The sequence below is a fragment of the Micropterus dolomieu genome, linkage group LG12 (genome assembly GCF_021292245.1).
Source record: "Micropterus dolomieu isolate WLL.071019.BEF.003 ecotype Adirondacks linkage group LG12, ASM2129224v1, whole genome shotgun sequence".
Lineage (NCBI taxonomy): Eukaryota > Metazoa > Chordata > Actinopteri > Centrarchiformes > Centrarchidae > Micropterus > Micropterus dolomieu.
The window spans coordinates 22437695-22452634 of record NC_060161.1 but is presented as its reverse complement, the minus strand read 5'-3'; the positions used below and the strand labels follow the sequence as shown (position 1 = coordinate 22452634).

Below are 14940 nucleotides of genomic sequence, written 5' to 3'. Positions count from 1 at the left end.
GCTCTGGAACAGCCTGCCCGAGGAAATCAGGTCGGCTGAGTCAGTGAACTCTTTTAAGTCCCTTCTTAAAACATACTTTTATAGGAGAGCCTTTCCCGATCTTATTTTACTTTATTTTATCCCTTTTATTTTATTGTATTTTACATGTCATGCTTTTATCTTGTATTGTTTTTGTATTATTGTCTCTTGGGTATTATTGTCTTTACACTTGTTAAAGCACTTTGTAACTTGTTTTTCTTGTGCTCTACAAATAAATTATTATTATTATTATTATTATTATTGTTGTCATGGCCCCACTATTTGTGCAGTGTCAAGTCTCATGGGCTACGAGTTTTGTCAAACCCCTAATCTAAGCCCTTAAAATCAAGGATGGTGTATTGGTGAGGGATGTCCGACCGATTTTTGGTGGCTGTGTCTGGCTGTGTGCTCTGCATTGGATGTTGGAGCACACACTGGACACAACTAGGAATGAACCACAGGCATTGGCTGTACCGCGATTTTTGTGTGCTTCTACTATGGTTAATTTCTTTGTCTGTTTTAACTGTGTTTATTGTTGATATACAATCGGGAGTCTGCAAAGGGTGTTTTATTCTGAAAATCAATCAGATTCTGTATGCCATTCTGTGTCTGACTTCCTACCTGGTTCATCTGCTTTGTGCTGCTTGATAAAGCTCAAAAATAGACTGAAAGTGAATATTGAACTTTAACAAAACTTAAATTTTAAAAAATCACAAATCGAATCATATTTGCAATATCTGGCAGAAAAATTGCAAATAGATTTTTCCCCAAACCGTTCAGCCCTAGACACAACAGATCTCACCTCCCTGTACCCTAATTGGGGTAGAGTGGTAGAAAGCATCCAGATTTATTGTCCTGGACCTGAACATGCTCCTTATGTTTTTAAGAACAAAAGGGGTGAACCGACAGGGCACACAGGTCACTCACCTTCTTAGCAGAGGTAAGAGCTAGCAGCAAGGCTGTTTGAGAGATAGTATTTTCAATCAGGATTGCTCCAGGGGCTAATAAGGTGCAGACTTTAGAGCCTCCAGCACAAGCAGCATGTCCTACTGAGGCCCCAAGAGACATGACACCGGTCAACTGTGTTACCTCAACATGAAAAGGCGTCTTTCAGGTCAATGGAGGTGAACCAGTTGCCGGGCTGCACCAGCTCCAGCAGTTTCTTGATCTTCGTCAGCTTGTGGAAATGCCCTTTGTTCATTATCGTGGTTCAGTGGGTGGAAATATATGGTGGCTCAGAAGCCTCTCGTCTTTTGGGGGACCAAAAAGTATATGGAGTAAGACCTCTGTCACCCTCATGTCATGCACAGAGATGCCATAAGACAGCCTGCTTCAGCAGAAGTTGCTGGATCTTGGCGGCCAGGAAGTCCACTTCCTCCTGTAAAGATAGACTGGCTTCCATTATGTCCAGGAAAAGGAATGGTGTGTGGGTGTGTGTGTGTGTGTGTGTGTGTGTGTGTGTGTGAGTGTGTGTATGTGTGAGTGTGTGTGTGAGTGAGTGCAGGGAGAAGAGAAGAGACTTTTTTAAATTTAAATGGTATTTTTGTGGGGGGATTGGTGGTCATCCCCCAAGATAATGTTTATGTTTTCCAATAAAGAAATATGCAATTCCACATACTTTTGAAATATTGTTATTACCACACCTGTGAATAATAAGTTTTAAAATCTAGAGCAGATTTGTTGGTGTAAACTACACCCCAAAAGGTAAATTGCTAAATAAGTCTACTGGGTTTGAAATACAACCATTAGCTCTGGGAAAAGTCGTGTTTATTTTTGATTCTCTCCACAATGATTTTACATTCATGGCGCAGCACCAAGCAGTTTTCAGCCTCACCACCTTATAATGGCAGGAAAACACTGTTAATATGACCTCAGAAATATTAGGGCTACAGTTAGGACTGTTCATGTTTGCCTTTTGTGTATTCATTTACTGCTTTATACATTTGTTGAAATTAACCTAACATCAGAACCACCTCCCACCTCCCTTCATTTGTAAACCTGAAATATAGTATAACCTGAAAATGAGCATAAAATGACCGCTTTAAGAACTGTTTAAATATATATATATATATATATATATATATAATACCTAGAACACAAGCTTCGGTGAATTTAAGATAATTAAGGCCTTAAATTTTGATTTTGAAATGTAAGACTTTAGACTTTTTAATACCCGCGGAAACCCTGCAGAATGCTGTTCACAGGGCTTGTCAGTGTGCAGCGGCGTTGCCATTCTGCATGGAAATGTGTACTGGTGAACAAAACAGGGCAACACATCTTCGGCACTCTCCGCCGCCAAACTCTCCATAAATGAAAGTTTAGCCCAAGGGGGAGTAACCATCGAACAAGCTGTGGTGTCACTAAACGCACCATGGCTTTATGCTCCGATGACGGCTCAACGTGCAACAGGTTCGGTGTCAGTGCATTGTCGGTGGTGCAGTCACTATCAACACAACTGCCGAGTGAAGCCTTTCAAGACAGGGTATCCTCCTCTCCACTGCAGCAAGCTGCTGCTAGGAGGATGAAACGCTGTTCACTGTGACAAAGTGCCGTGGGCCGCTGGAAGAGACGTGTTGTCTGGTTGCATCTTTCCGGCTATAGATTGGCGTTAGCTCGGCTCATGCCGTCACAGCTAGTCGGCTGAGCTGGTTGGTTGCATATGTTGACAATGTGGTTTGTGTTTTAGGAACACTTTTGCCAGCTGAGCAGGCTAACTTCCATTTTAGCGCTCCTCTAACGTGAATGTGGGACAGAATGGATCACATTATGATAGTAAAACGAGTAATTTCACTCAGGTTGTGATTCTCAAATATATTGATCCACCGTGTTACATGTGCCAGTTCTGCGGTAAGAGCAGCTTGTTTCTCGGCTGTCACACGAGGAAGCAGACCATTATGGCAGGGCGGACCGGACGGTCAGGCTAGCGAGGTGGACGCCCGGGCCTCACCCACCCTCTCACTCGTTTCTGACCTGGAGACATTCTTTTCGAGTGTGATGGCTGAATGCGGAACTTGCCAACTTACCTTTTCCAAGCTGAAGGAAAGTATTGCTTCTCTGAAGGCCCAGCTCAGGGAGAAAAGTTCATCCTGGAGTTCTCTACCGTCGCATCGGCCCAGGCAAAACGCCTTCAGGGCCACAGTTCTCAGCCAAAACCATCGACAATCGGACTGCAGCTACTACATCTCACCATGCTGACTGCTCCACTTCGGAAATTGATAATGATACCACCATTCACTGGCTTGGCTCCATTATTACAGGGGCTCCGGTGCATAAGGTGATCTCTGCCCACGCTGAGAACCTGGGGCTTCACTTGGATACAAAGCCTAAATCTGCTGACCCTACACCCATTCACGTTTCAGCGGAGTCACGGCTTCTTGTCAGTGAGGGTGATCCAGAGGCGCCAGTAAGTTCGACTCCAGGCCCCATGCTTGGTCCTCGGCTTGCAGGACCAAGCATGGGGCAAGGCACCCGTCTTCACCTCTTCCAACTCCAACTCTGGACCTCCCGCTGGCCAACATATTCGACATCCTGGATACGCACGACATTCCCCCTCTGGACATTTGCCACCATCCCCAAACGGGAGATCCTCCTTCTCCTCCAGTCGCCGCAGGTTGCTGATAGATGCTGTGACCAGGAGAGGATCTGGTAGGGTCACTGACCTGCAGACAGCAGAAATCTCCCCTGCCGAGGGAGACTGCAGCACCCTCTGGCAGCATCCACCCAACGTGCGTTTGCAGAAACATGGCACTTGCCTCCTCCACAGTGCCTCCTCTTATCCAACCAACTTCAATAATAATCAGTGACTGCGAAATATCCAGTTTGCAAAATGTTTCCCTGGTGCCACAACCCCCGTGAAACGTGGCTTCAAACGAATGATCATAGCCAAACTGTTGAACTGTGTCCCCCAAATTATGATTTATGTTTTAATCAGACCAGAGTCAGCGGTCGTGGTGGAGGCCTTGTTGGTGTTTTTAAGAAAAGTTTTAAGTGTTACAAAGTACCCTGTGAGAAATTCTTATCTTTGAAGTCTGACTTTTAAACTCGGAAGCCTAAACCCAATTATATTTGCTATTGTTTATCGTCCTCCAAAACCAGCTTTTTAATAGAGCTTCCTGAATTTTTATCTACTCTTGTTTTAAACTATGACAAAGTTATTTGTGGTGATTTTAATATCCATGTGGACGACCCCACCAATAGTTGTGCTTCTGAGTTTTTAAATATCACAAATTCTTTTAATTTTAAACAAAATGTATGTGGTGAAACACATAATCGTGGTCATACGTTAGACCTTCTTTTTACTTTAGTTTAATTTCTACTGTCGATTTACTGGATATGGCTGTATCTGACCACAGATGTATAGTTTTTAACTGTGAGTCACCCGCTAATCCCAAAGTCATATCCCATGAAAGTGATGCTGACTGTGAGGTGTTTTTATCGTATTTTATTGAAAAGGTGGAGTTAATTCGAGCTTCTATCACACTCAGTGCCACTTACTCAGATTTTCCACACCAACAGCATGACAGTTTTAACAAGTTTTATGCAATTACATTTACAGAACTTGTAGAAACGGTATTACATATGAGAGTATCTTCCAGTCCTCTTGATGTGATACTGACAAAGTTTTTATTAAGAGTCACGGATTCCGTAGGTTCTTGCTTGCTCTCAATTTGTAATAGTTCTTTATCCAGCGGCCATGTCCCAGATTAATTTAAAACTGCGTGTGTGAACCCACTGTTAAAAAAACTGGACTGGACATCTCCCTCCCTGAAAATTATAGACCAATGGTCTCCAATCTAGACCAAGTTGCCCTTTATGGCTAAAATTTTAGAAAAAATTGTGTCCAAGCAGCTTCTACATCCATAAGAAACAAATAACATCTTTGAAAAGTTTCAGTCGGGCTTTAGGGAATACCATAGCACTGAAACAACATTGCTCAAAGTTACCAATGATCTTTTGATGGCTGCAGATAGTGGAATGTGCTCTGTGCTGTACTCTTAGATCTTAGTGCTGCGTTTGACACAGTTGACCATAGTATCCTCTTGGAGAGAATGAGGCGCTGGGTGGGGATATCTGGCACTGTTTTGGATTGGTTTATATCTTATTTGTCGGATAGGAGTTTCTGTGTGTCTTTGAATAATTATACGTCCTCATACACTACTGTTAAGTATGGGGTGCCGCAGGGGTCAGTTTATTTTCATTATATATGCTTCCTTTAGGGCACATTATTCAAAGACATGGTATCTATTTCCATTTTTAGGCAGATGATACACAGTTGTACCTGCCCATTAAACACATTGACCCTGAAATGTTAACTTCATTGAAGAACTGCCTTAGTGAGTTAAAAAACTGGATGTCCGATAATTTCCTTCAATTAAACTCCGATAAAACAGAGATCCTCATGATTGGCCCCAAGCATTTGACAAAACATATTGTGCTATTCACAGATTGCCTTGGTTTATCAGATCAAAGTAAGCCAGTGGCAAAGAATCTTGGTGTGTGGTTTGATTTGTGTTTTGAGCAGTACACCACAAAGCTGGTGCAATCATGTTTTTATCATCTTAGAAACATTTCTAAAATCCAACCTTTTTTAACTTTTAAAAGATACTGAGACCATTTTACACGCTTTTATTTCTTCAAGTTTGGACTGTTGTAACAGTCTCTTTTCCTGCTTGAATCGAAAATCTATTGTTCGGCTACAGTATGTCCAGAATTCAGCTGCCAGGCTTTTAACTATAACCAAGAAACGTGATCATATCACTCCTTTTTTGGCTTCGTTACAATGGCTCTCAGTATGTTTTAGAATTGATTTTAAGATTTTACTGATTACATTTAAGGCTTTACATGGTCTCGCCCCTTGCTATATTGCTGACCTACTAGTACCTTACATTCCAATTCGTAACTTGAGATCCTCAAGTAAGGGGCTTTTAGTGGTCCCAGAGACCTGGCTGAAACTGAGAGGGGACAGAGCCTTTGCAGTTAGGGCACCAAGGCTCTGGAACAATCTACCTGATGAAATTCGGTCGGCTGAATCAGTAAATTTTTTAGAATCCCTTGTTAAAACATACTTTTACCATAGAGCATTCCCTGATTTTACCTGATTTTATTTGAAGTATATTTTGAAGTGACTTTGGATTCTTGTATTGTTTTATTTATGTTTTTATGTTATAACTGCTTTATGTTAATCACTTTGTAATGTTGGTTTTAAAAGTGTTATAAAGAAAGATTATTATAATTATTATTGCATTTCTGTCAATAAATCCTCCTAAAAATGACATACTGAACTTTGCAAATGAAAATAGTCACCACCCACTTTTTGCATTAAGAGTGTAAAAGACCTGTGACCTTTGTCAGTGACAGAGAAGAGGAGCTGGTGTGGGCTTATGCATATTATTTTATCAGTTTGTGTTATCTTGGTCAGCCCACCTTAACAGCCTATACTATGGTTTTGATTATCATCATTTAAAATCTGTCATGTCAGAGAGTGGCACTACAATCTGCATGGGAACTAGTTACATTTAGAAAGTGGAGCCTGTACATAACTGCACATAGTTATGTGTTAGCGTTTAAGTATGTGCGATGGAGCAGGTCACCCCAGTTTAAACATACAAGTCCTGATAGTACACATTAACAAAGGCTGAATTCATCTAAGACTGTTCTTTTGCTGTATCACAGTTTATGTTCAAATCATCTGGCACCTGAATGAATGTTGTCTTCAGTCAGCGTGAGTAACAAATTAATAGTTTTCAAATGTCATTAACCTCAGTCTTTAATTTCTAGTCTGTATGAAACCTCCGTTCTTACTTATGTTTGTCAAACACAGATGGACATGCACCTTTTCTGAACTCTGCCTTTGCATAACAAATACAATATATTTGCATGGCTGCAGGTTCCTTACTCTGACCTTAAATCTAAAGATGAACTATATTGGATCATCATTACACATTATGTATGTGTTTATTTCTTTTTTGTTAACTTTATTAATAAATTAACATTTCAAACATCCAGCTCTGTAAACCAGTTTCACTGGAACTACTTTCTACTGAAGACACAGTCCCAGTGAAAACTACTGACAGTGAATTCTCTGGAAGCTGTTTAATTTTCTGAATGCACCATATATGTATTCTGTTTACCTCCAATGTATTGTGGAGGAGGCAGAAATCTCTTTCTTATCCTGGTCCAATAAAAATAAAACCATCCTCCACCATGGCTTGATACCACCTGAGATAAGTGATAACATATTTGTTTTGTAATTGATTCATTTAAGACTGTTCTTTTGCTGTATTACAGTTTATGTTCAAATCATCTGACACATGAATGAAAGTTGTCTTCACTCAGCGTGAGTAACAAATTAATAGTTTTCAAATGTCATTAACCTCTTTAATTTCTAGTTTCTTACCCTGTATGAAACCTCAGGATGTTCTCATATTTGTTAGTCAACACACAGATGGACATGGACACCTTATCTTCACTCTGCCTTTGCATTACAAATACAATATATTTGCATGGCTGCAGGTTCCTTACTCACATTTTATGTTGAAAGATGAATTATATGAGATCATCATTACATATGTGTTATTTCCTTAATTTATTTTTTTATACTTTATTAATAAATTAACATTTCAAACATCCAGCTTCTCTGTAAACCGGTTTCACTGGAACTACTTTCTACTGAAGACACAGTCCCAGTGAAAACTTTTGACTTAATTCTCTGGATAATGTGGACCCCAAAGTAATTGGGACCCTGTCTCTGGAAGCTGTGCAATTTTTTAAATGCACAAAAAAAATTAAACATGCCCAGGACAAAACAAAGGTGAAAAAAAAGACTGAAGAAAAAAAATATATATTGTGGAAACAAACATTTTCATAAGTCTGCCTTCACACTGCTTTTTGCATAAAAAATGCAAACATCCTCTTAGTGGTTTAAATCAACGCACACACAGACCTCAGAGCAGCACGATGATGGAGAGGATCTTACTGGGTGTCTTGTGTCTCTCAGGTCAGTTAATTATTTGATTTGTTTGATGCTCGTCTGTAAATTATTGTATAAATATAGCCGTAATCAGCAATGATTGGGATACAAGTCGTGAAAAAAACATTTAACATTTTCAGAGGGGAACAGATGCAGATGACATAAGAGATTAAAATGATGATAGAATTTGGACTTTGAGATAATTGTGGAAATGAAAACTTGATTTTTTTTACAGCATAAACTTTAGATCAGTGGTTAGAGTGTTGTTATATGTACCTGACTACTGGGTGAAATGTTCAACCCACCTACAACATTTTATGTTTCAAAGGTTTAAAGTTTAAGTCACACAAACACCTTTTAGCAGAGAAAAATAAGAAGAAAGTGTCACAGGATCCAAATAAAATAGAAAGCTGAGACTCACTATGATCTGAACACCCCCATTGTCAGCAAATCTGGCTCGGTCACTTGAGGATTTGAACCCTGCAACTTCAGATCTCCAGAGGAGGTGACTGTGACCTGGCCCCAAAGGCCACAACAAAATTGAGACACATCATGGTAAACAGTTAATAACATATGTTTACTTAACAGAAATAAGCCAAATTAAGAATTATTTCAAACTAACATAATGAAAGTATAAGGTATGTAGTTTGTGGTTTCAGTGGTGTCTGTGCAGAATAATGGTTGCATGAATGTATACGGGTGAAGGTTTTGTAGTAGGCAAAGGCAAGGTAAATAGCCTATCACAAAGTAACAATCCAAAATCAAAGAAAACCAAACTGAAGGGGAAACCGGGGAGCTGGCTCACAGAGAGGTCTGACCTGGGCTGCATCCGAAAAGTCAAACAAATCTCCTTTCCTAACCACCTTTCCTTGATCTCGATGGAAAACGTCATGAGGTCAAGGAAAAATGTGAAGGAAAATTCATAAGGACTTAGGAAAAGAGGATGGCGGGTCTAAGAGAATCCGACTGCTCTTTTCTAAGCGACGTAATTATGCGACGGCGGATTTTACTGACATGACCTGCCGTGATAAAACGTCTCGGGTTACATATGTAACCCTTGTTCCCCGAGAAGGGGAACGATACACTGCGTCGGTGACAACACTATGGGAACGCCTCTTTGCGTGGCAGGGCTGAAATCATGAATGAAATCCTATTGGTGTTGCTTGAACGGTAGCGTGTGATAGCGTAACTGGAGGCGTATATAAGCACGCCGGCACACCAGACACATTAGCTCTTTGACCTCAGAGTGTAAATACTCAGCGCTCTGACAGGGCAGAGCAGATGAAGTCTCCCGTCCTCCGCCGTCACTTGAGGTGTGGGATGAAACGCCTGCAGCACCGTAGACCCTGCCAAACTGGATGAAACCTTAGGGACATAGCCCGGACAGGGGTGCAGGATGGCTCTGACCCTCCCCAGGGCAAACACCAGGCATCGAGGAGAAACCGAAAGTGCCTGGAGATCCCCCACCCTCCTCAGAGAGGTGATAGTGAGGAGAAAGGCCATCTTAAGGGTCAGGTGCTTGGCCTCAGCCGACTCCAGGGGTTCACCTTTCTTTAGCTTTTAGATAATTTGAACAGCTCTTATCTTGGCTGCCACTGAAATACTTCCGGTTCACTTCACTCAGTTAGGAACCTTCCTAAGCAAAAAAAAACAAACGCAGCCCCGGTCTCAACAGCAGCCTCCCGCAGAAGGAGTTACAAATGGCCTACACTCAAGGGCACTGTTGTGATTTACTCACTCGGAGGAGGGTGGGTGTTAAAAGTGTTTAGTTTTGTGTTTTCAGTTAAATCTTGTTACATACTTGCTTTCTATTTTAAGGAAGTAGGTTTCTGTTGCTGATTGAATTTAATTTATCAGTATGATTTAAGTGTTCATAAAAATCTTTATTTTGGTTGCACAAAATCTGTGGAGTATAAATAATTTCTATTAGTATAATATTCTAGCATTAAATTAAAGCTAAATTCATTGCTAGGCCTACTGTTAGCAGTGTTGGGCAGGAACTGTAATAATAGCCTATTACTTTTCTCATTTTACATTTACTCATTTTCCCAGTAACTAGTAGTGTAACGATTTCTATTTCCAAAACAGTGATATCATTACAGTTACTAATCCACGAAACGCCGTGGTACTGAACGCACCATCCTTGCCATGAATGCGCGACTGGGCGGCAGGTCAGCTGCATTGGACCTTATGTTATTCAAGTCAGCTGTTAGTATAAAGTTATTATATTAATCTCAGCATATTTAATACATTTTCATATACTGTATAGTTTACCATTAGTTTAGGCTTATTATGAATATTATATTCCAGTTACCAGTGTTACTAGTTACATTTAATTTAGTTACGTAATTTAATGACAAATTAACTGTAACTAATATCTTACACTTACTGGGGAAAATGTGTATTTAAATCACAGTTACTTGTGAAAATGTTCATGATAACATCGGGGAATATTTTCTGTAAAAAGCTCGGATATATGTTGAATAATATTATTTTTGTTGCTTAGCGTGTTTTTCATGTGCACAATGTCTTTCTTTGCCAGTTCCAGCCACAGCTGTTAAGTAAAGTTTGATGCTGTTCTGATGCTTTTGATTGGTTCTCAAGTCTGAAATTTCAGCACCAACATCTGCCTGTTAAACTGTCCCCCAAACTGCTTAACAGTTGAAAAACATCCATCCATCGTCAACCGCTTATCCTGCATACAGGGTCGCGGGGGGCTGGAGCCAATCCCAGCTGACATCGGGCAAAAGCCCTGGACAAGTCGCCGATCTATGGCAGACAAACAGTCCGTATGTCTTTGGATGGTGGGAGGAACCCACGCAGACATGAGAACATGTGAACTCCACACAGAAAGGCCAGGACGACCGGGGTTCAAACCTAGAACCTTCTTGCTGTGAGGCAACAGTGCTATCCACAAGGCTGCCCAGTTGAAAAACATTGATTCGAAATTTACAAAAGTAATGATAGTTAATTTAGGCTATTGTTACATAGGGTAACTTGTAATCGGTAACCTATTACATTTCCAAAGTAACCCAACACGGCCCAGCGTTAGAGCAGTATAATTTTTGTGGAAATTACACAAAAAAAGCACACTGTGCTCGTAAACCATTTTTCTGCTTCGCATGTATTTATTTTTTGGGATATATGTGAGTGAAATACTCTGTAGAACCCTACAACATCCATCCTGGCATCTGTCCCCTCGTGCTGCTGTTCTTCTTGTTTTATGGGCTCAGATTAGGGTTGTAACTTAAACTTTGTTGCAATATCGCGGTTGTTTAGTGCGTTTTATGTGTGAGAGAGGGAAATGTTGAATCACGTAATAAGCAATTTCTCTCTGTCTCTCTCTCTCACGCTCTCATTATTAATTTATTTTTCATCTCTGCCTGTAACATGCAATCTGTATCTATTATCTACTGTTTGCCTGATAAAAGGGAACTGTCTGGCCTGGGAGGTTCACTGCATTTGGTCTTCCTCGATGAAAGAGAATAACTTTCTTAATCAAAAGAATGGTACTGGACATGGTTTCCAGTATTTCGCCAGTGTCATTGCTCAAAATTGCTGACAATGGACACTTTCTTGCTGATTCACTATGTCAGTATCACACACCGAAAACACTAAGGGCACCATTGTGGTAATGACGTCAGATTTCATTCCATATATTCAGACTTTCATGAATCACTTCTTATTGAGTTCCATAGACTTTCAACGATGTGGCAGAAATTCGACCAGATTGTAAAATGAGTCGGGAGAGATCAATTAAGGGCTTAATCCATACAGTGACCTGCTCACAATCAGTCAGCTGCTACAGGTAGTGTAAAACTACAATGGCAAAAACACATTTTAAACCTATTTTAGGGGGTATTAATGTTAATAAAAATCCAATCAGCCCACCAGGAAATTAAAACATTCAGTTTTGTTAACAGACAAATTCAGACCTTTAACAAATCAAACACTTGTTCCCCTCACAGGCTGGGACATCTTCTCCTTATGCCTCCTCCATCAGTACTACTATGTTGCTAATAATATGACCTGGATTGAAGCTCAGACCTACTGCAGAAAGACATACACAGACCTGGCCACCATTGAAAACTCTGAAGAAGTGAACCAACTTCTCAACACAGTTTCATCTTCTGGTCTCAGCTCTGATGTCTGGATTGGCCTGTACACTAAAATCAACTGGAGGTGGTCAGACGGCTACACAGAGACAGGAGCTGGATTTAGGAGCTGGAGTAACTTTGACAAAGAACCAAACTTTGGTTCAAGTTCTGAACTCTGTGTGTGCGTTGCAAATGGTGGAAGTTGGTGGGATGATAGTTGTTCTAGAATATTTCCATTTATCTGTTACAGAGGTAAGTACATAACAGCGTCTATTTTGATCTTGAATAAATATTATTTCAAAATTACATGAGCTCAACAATTCCCTGTTTTTAAAAATTAACTGCAGGAACACAGCTGGATCCTGAATTTGTTTTGGTGAATCAACCAATGAATTGGTCCAGTGCTCAGAGTTACTGCAGGAAGAACTTCACTGACCTGGCCACTGCGAAGAACAACGCAGACAACGTCAAGATCACAAACCTCGTGAGAAAAGACGTAGCATGGTTTGGTTTGTTCAGAGATCCTGACATTTACTGGTCTGATGGGAGTGGCTCCTCATTCACATACTGGAACACAGGTTTAAACATGTTAGGCTCAATGCGTGTTGCATGTGGTGTTGCTCTGAAGAGTTCAGGAAGATGGACGATTCTTCCCTGTGAAACCAGATTACCATTTGTCTGCTACAATGTCCCTGGTGAGTGGTTTACAGTGCTTCAGTGGAAGAGAGAATAACTGATGTTACAGTTTTTCTCAACTGCTTTAACACTATAAGCAGGCCTTTGAACTAGAATTTCAAAACCACAACTCCATTTTTCAACAAGCACACCCATTTCCCTAAACTCTACACAAACATCCTTGCTTTCTCATTGCCTATGCCATGTGGTCATTGACAAAGCACTAACATTCAATATTGTCCACTCAAGTCAGCATATTGTTCTCTCAATTAGCACACAGTTACCCAGGTGGAAACACAAACAGTCATAATTGATCACACACCAATCAGAAGCTTCAATAGACAGATAAAATGCCCAGAGTGGGTTCATTCAGTTTTGGAACAATGGATCCAAAGAAATATGAAGGAAGACATAGAGGACACCAGAGAGGAGAAGGAGGAAGAGAAGGAGGAGCAGTATGGAGCGGAGGAAGAGGTGAAGGAAGAAGAACAGTAGGAGTTGGAGGAGGAGATGGGATAGGAGGAAGATGAGGAGGTGGAGGACACAGAGCAGGAGTAGGGAGGAGGAGGAGGTGGAGAACAAGAATCTCTGGCCTGTCCCAGATCAAAGACAGTATACTGGGGCAGAATAATTAGTTGTTTGGTGTGTTGTACTGTACAGCACACTAAGGAATAGTAAATTGTGCAAATTTGTTATTTCTTTTGTTGTGTTCATCATGTGAAAAGGTTTTTGAGGGGGAGAATTACAAGCAACGTAACCAGTTTTGTTAGTATTGTTTTGAATTTATCTCACCAGTGTGTAAAACTGTGTTGTAGTGTGTGTGTTTTTGAGGGCAAAGTTTTTCAGCAAGATTAAATGGGTTTGAGTGGAGAGCTTCATTTTGACTTGAAAATAGGACGTTTTGGGGAACTGGGTGAGAAGTTGTGGATTTCTGTTCAGAGTTTCGAGAAAAAGAGACATAATTTCAAGAAATGTGTTTAAGCAATCGAGAAAAACTGTAAACTGTACTCAGACATGGTGCTCATTTACATGTATAAGTTTGTTGTCACAAAGGTAATTCCACAGCATGTTCTTCTTCTCTGTGTCTCCACACCAGTAATGAAACAGGCAGTAAAGCTGAGGATAAAGCTGGAGGACTCCTCTGTGGATCTGAATGACCCTGCTGTGAAAGCTGACATGCTGAAAAAGGTGATTCTCCAAAATCCACTCTGATACACTTCACATACCCGGGACAGATGTAAAGTAGGATCAAACTACATAGCTGGTGTTATAGTTCTGTCATAGGAACATGACAAATAATCACTCCAGGCATGGATTTTATATCTTTCCTTGACATCAGGAAAAAGATTTTGGCAGAACAACCTTAGTTGTCCCATGATCACACTGTGATCACAGAATGATTCCCATGCAGGGGGGGTACAGATGACCCTGGCCGTAACACCAGAGCTGCCAGCTCTCAGGCGTTGAGCGTGGCACACACGCATTTGACAATTTTCACACGTCCTCACGACATCGATTTTCTCAAGCAGTGAAAAACAAATGTATAACTGATAATAACGAGTCGGGGGCTAGTGGACTCCTCCAGCTGATGCGATCTCGCGCTGTGAGTTTTGCAAAATAACATCTAAAATGTGAGGCGCAGACTTGCTCCGTTTGGGACTGTGAGCTGCACTTTATCTGAGGTGCTGAAGTGAACATTTGTGTGGATTCGTGGTGATATAGCCTATCTCAGGGACGTGCACAGGGGGGTTGCTCTGGTTGCCCGGGCAACTGCCCGTTTGCCTTTCCTGACTCAAGTTGCCCTTCCGACTCGCCCTTCCGAGAAAAAAAAATAAAATAAAAAAATAATCGCGATCGCAAAGCCTCATTCACTTCCATTCGGGCACCGAAAGTGAAAGTCAGTAGGGGAAGGGCAAACTCTGTTTAAGTGGCTGCACTGCTGCAGCGCTGCCTGCACGTCAGTCGATTCTGTTCCCTACCGGAATTCCTGTTTCCTTCCTTTATGCAATCATACTACAACAAATCATGCGTAGTTTTGGCCAGTTACCATACGTGATACGTACCAACAGAAGTGAATACGAGCTAGAAGCGCAACTGAATGTACGGGAAGCCAAAAGGTTAAAAAAGGATTGTATTTTTTTCCGAAATCTAAGCGTTTTTTTATTTAATATTTTATTAGAA

The 14940-nt window shown here is 40.9% G+C and overlaps 1 long non-coding RNA gene across 1 annotated transcript; it reads right to left on the bottom strand.

Moving 5' to 3' along the window:
- Positions 1–7936: 7936 nt before the first annotated feature.
- On the bottom strand, positions 7937–12582 carry LOC123980152. Its single transcript, XR_006827386.1, has 3 exons — positions 12521–12582; positions 8409–8503; positions 7937–8047 (listed from the first exon to the last, which is right to left on the bottom strand). It is a non-coding gene; the product is annotated as an uncharacterized LOC123980152 (long non-coding RNA).
- Between the last annotated feature and the right edge of the window lie 2358 nt (positions 12583–14940).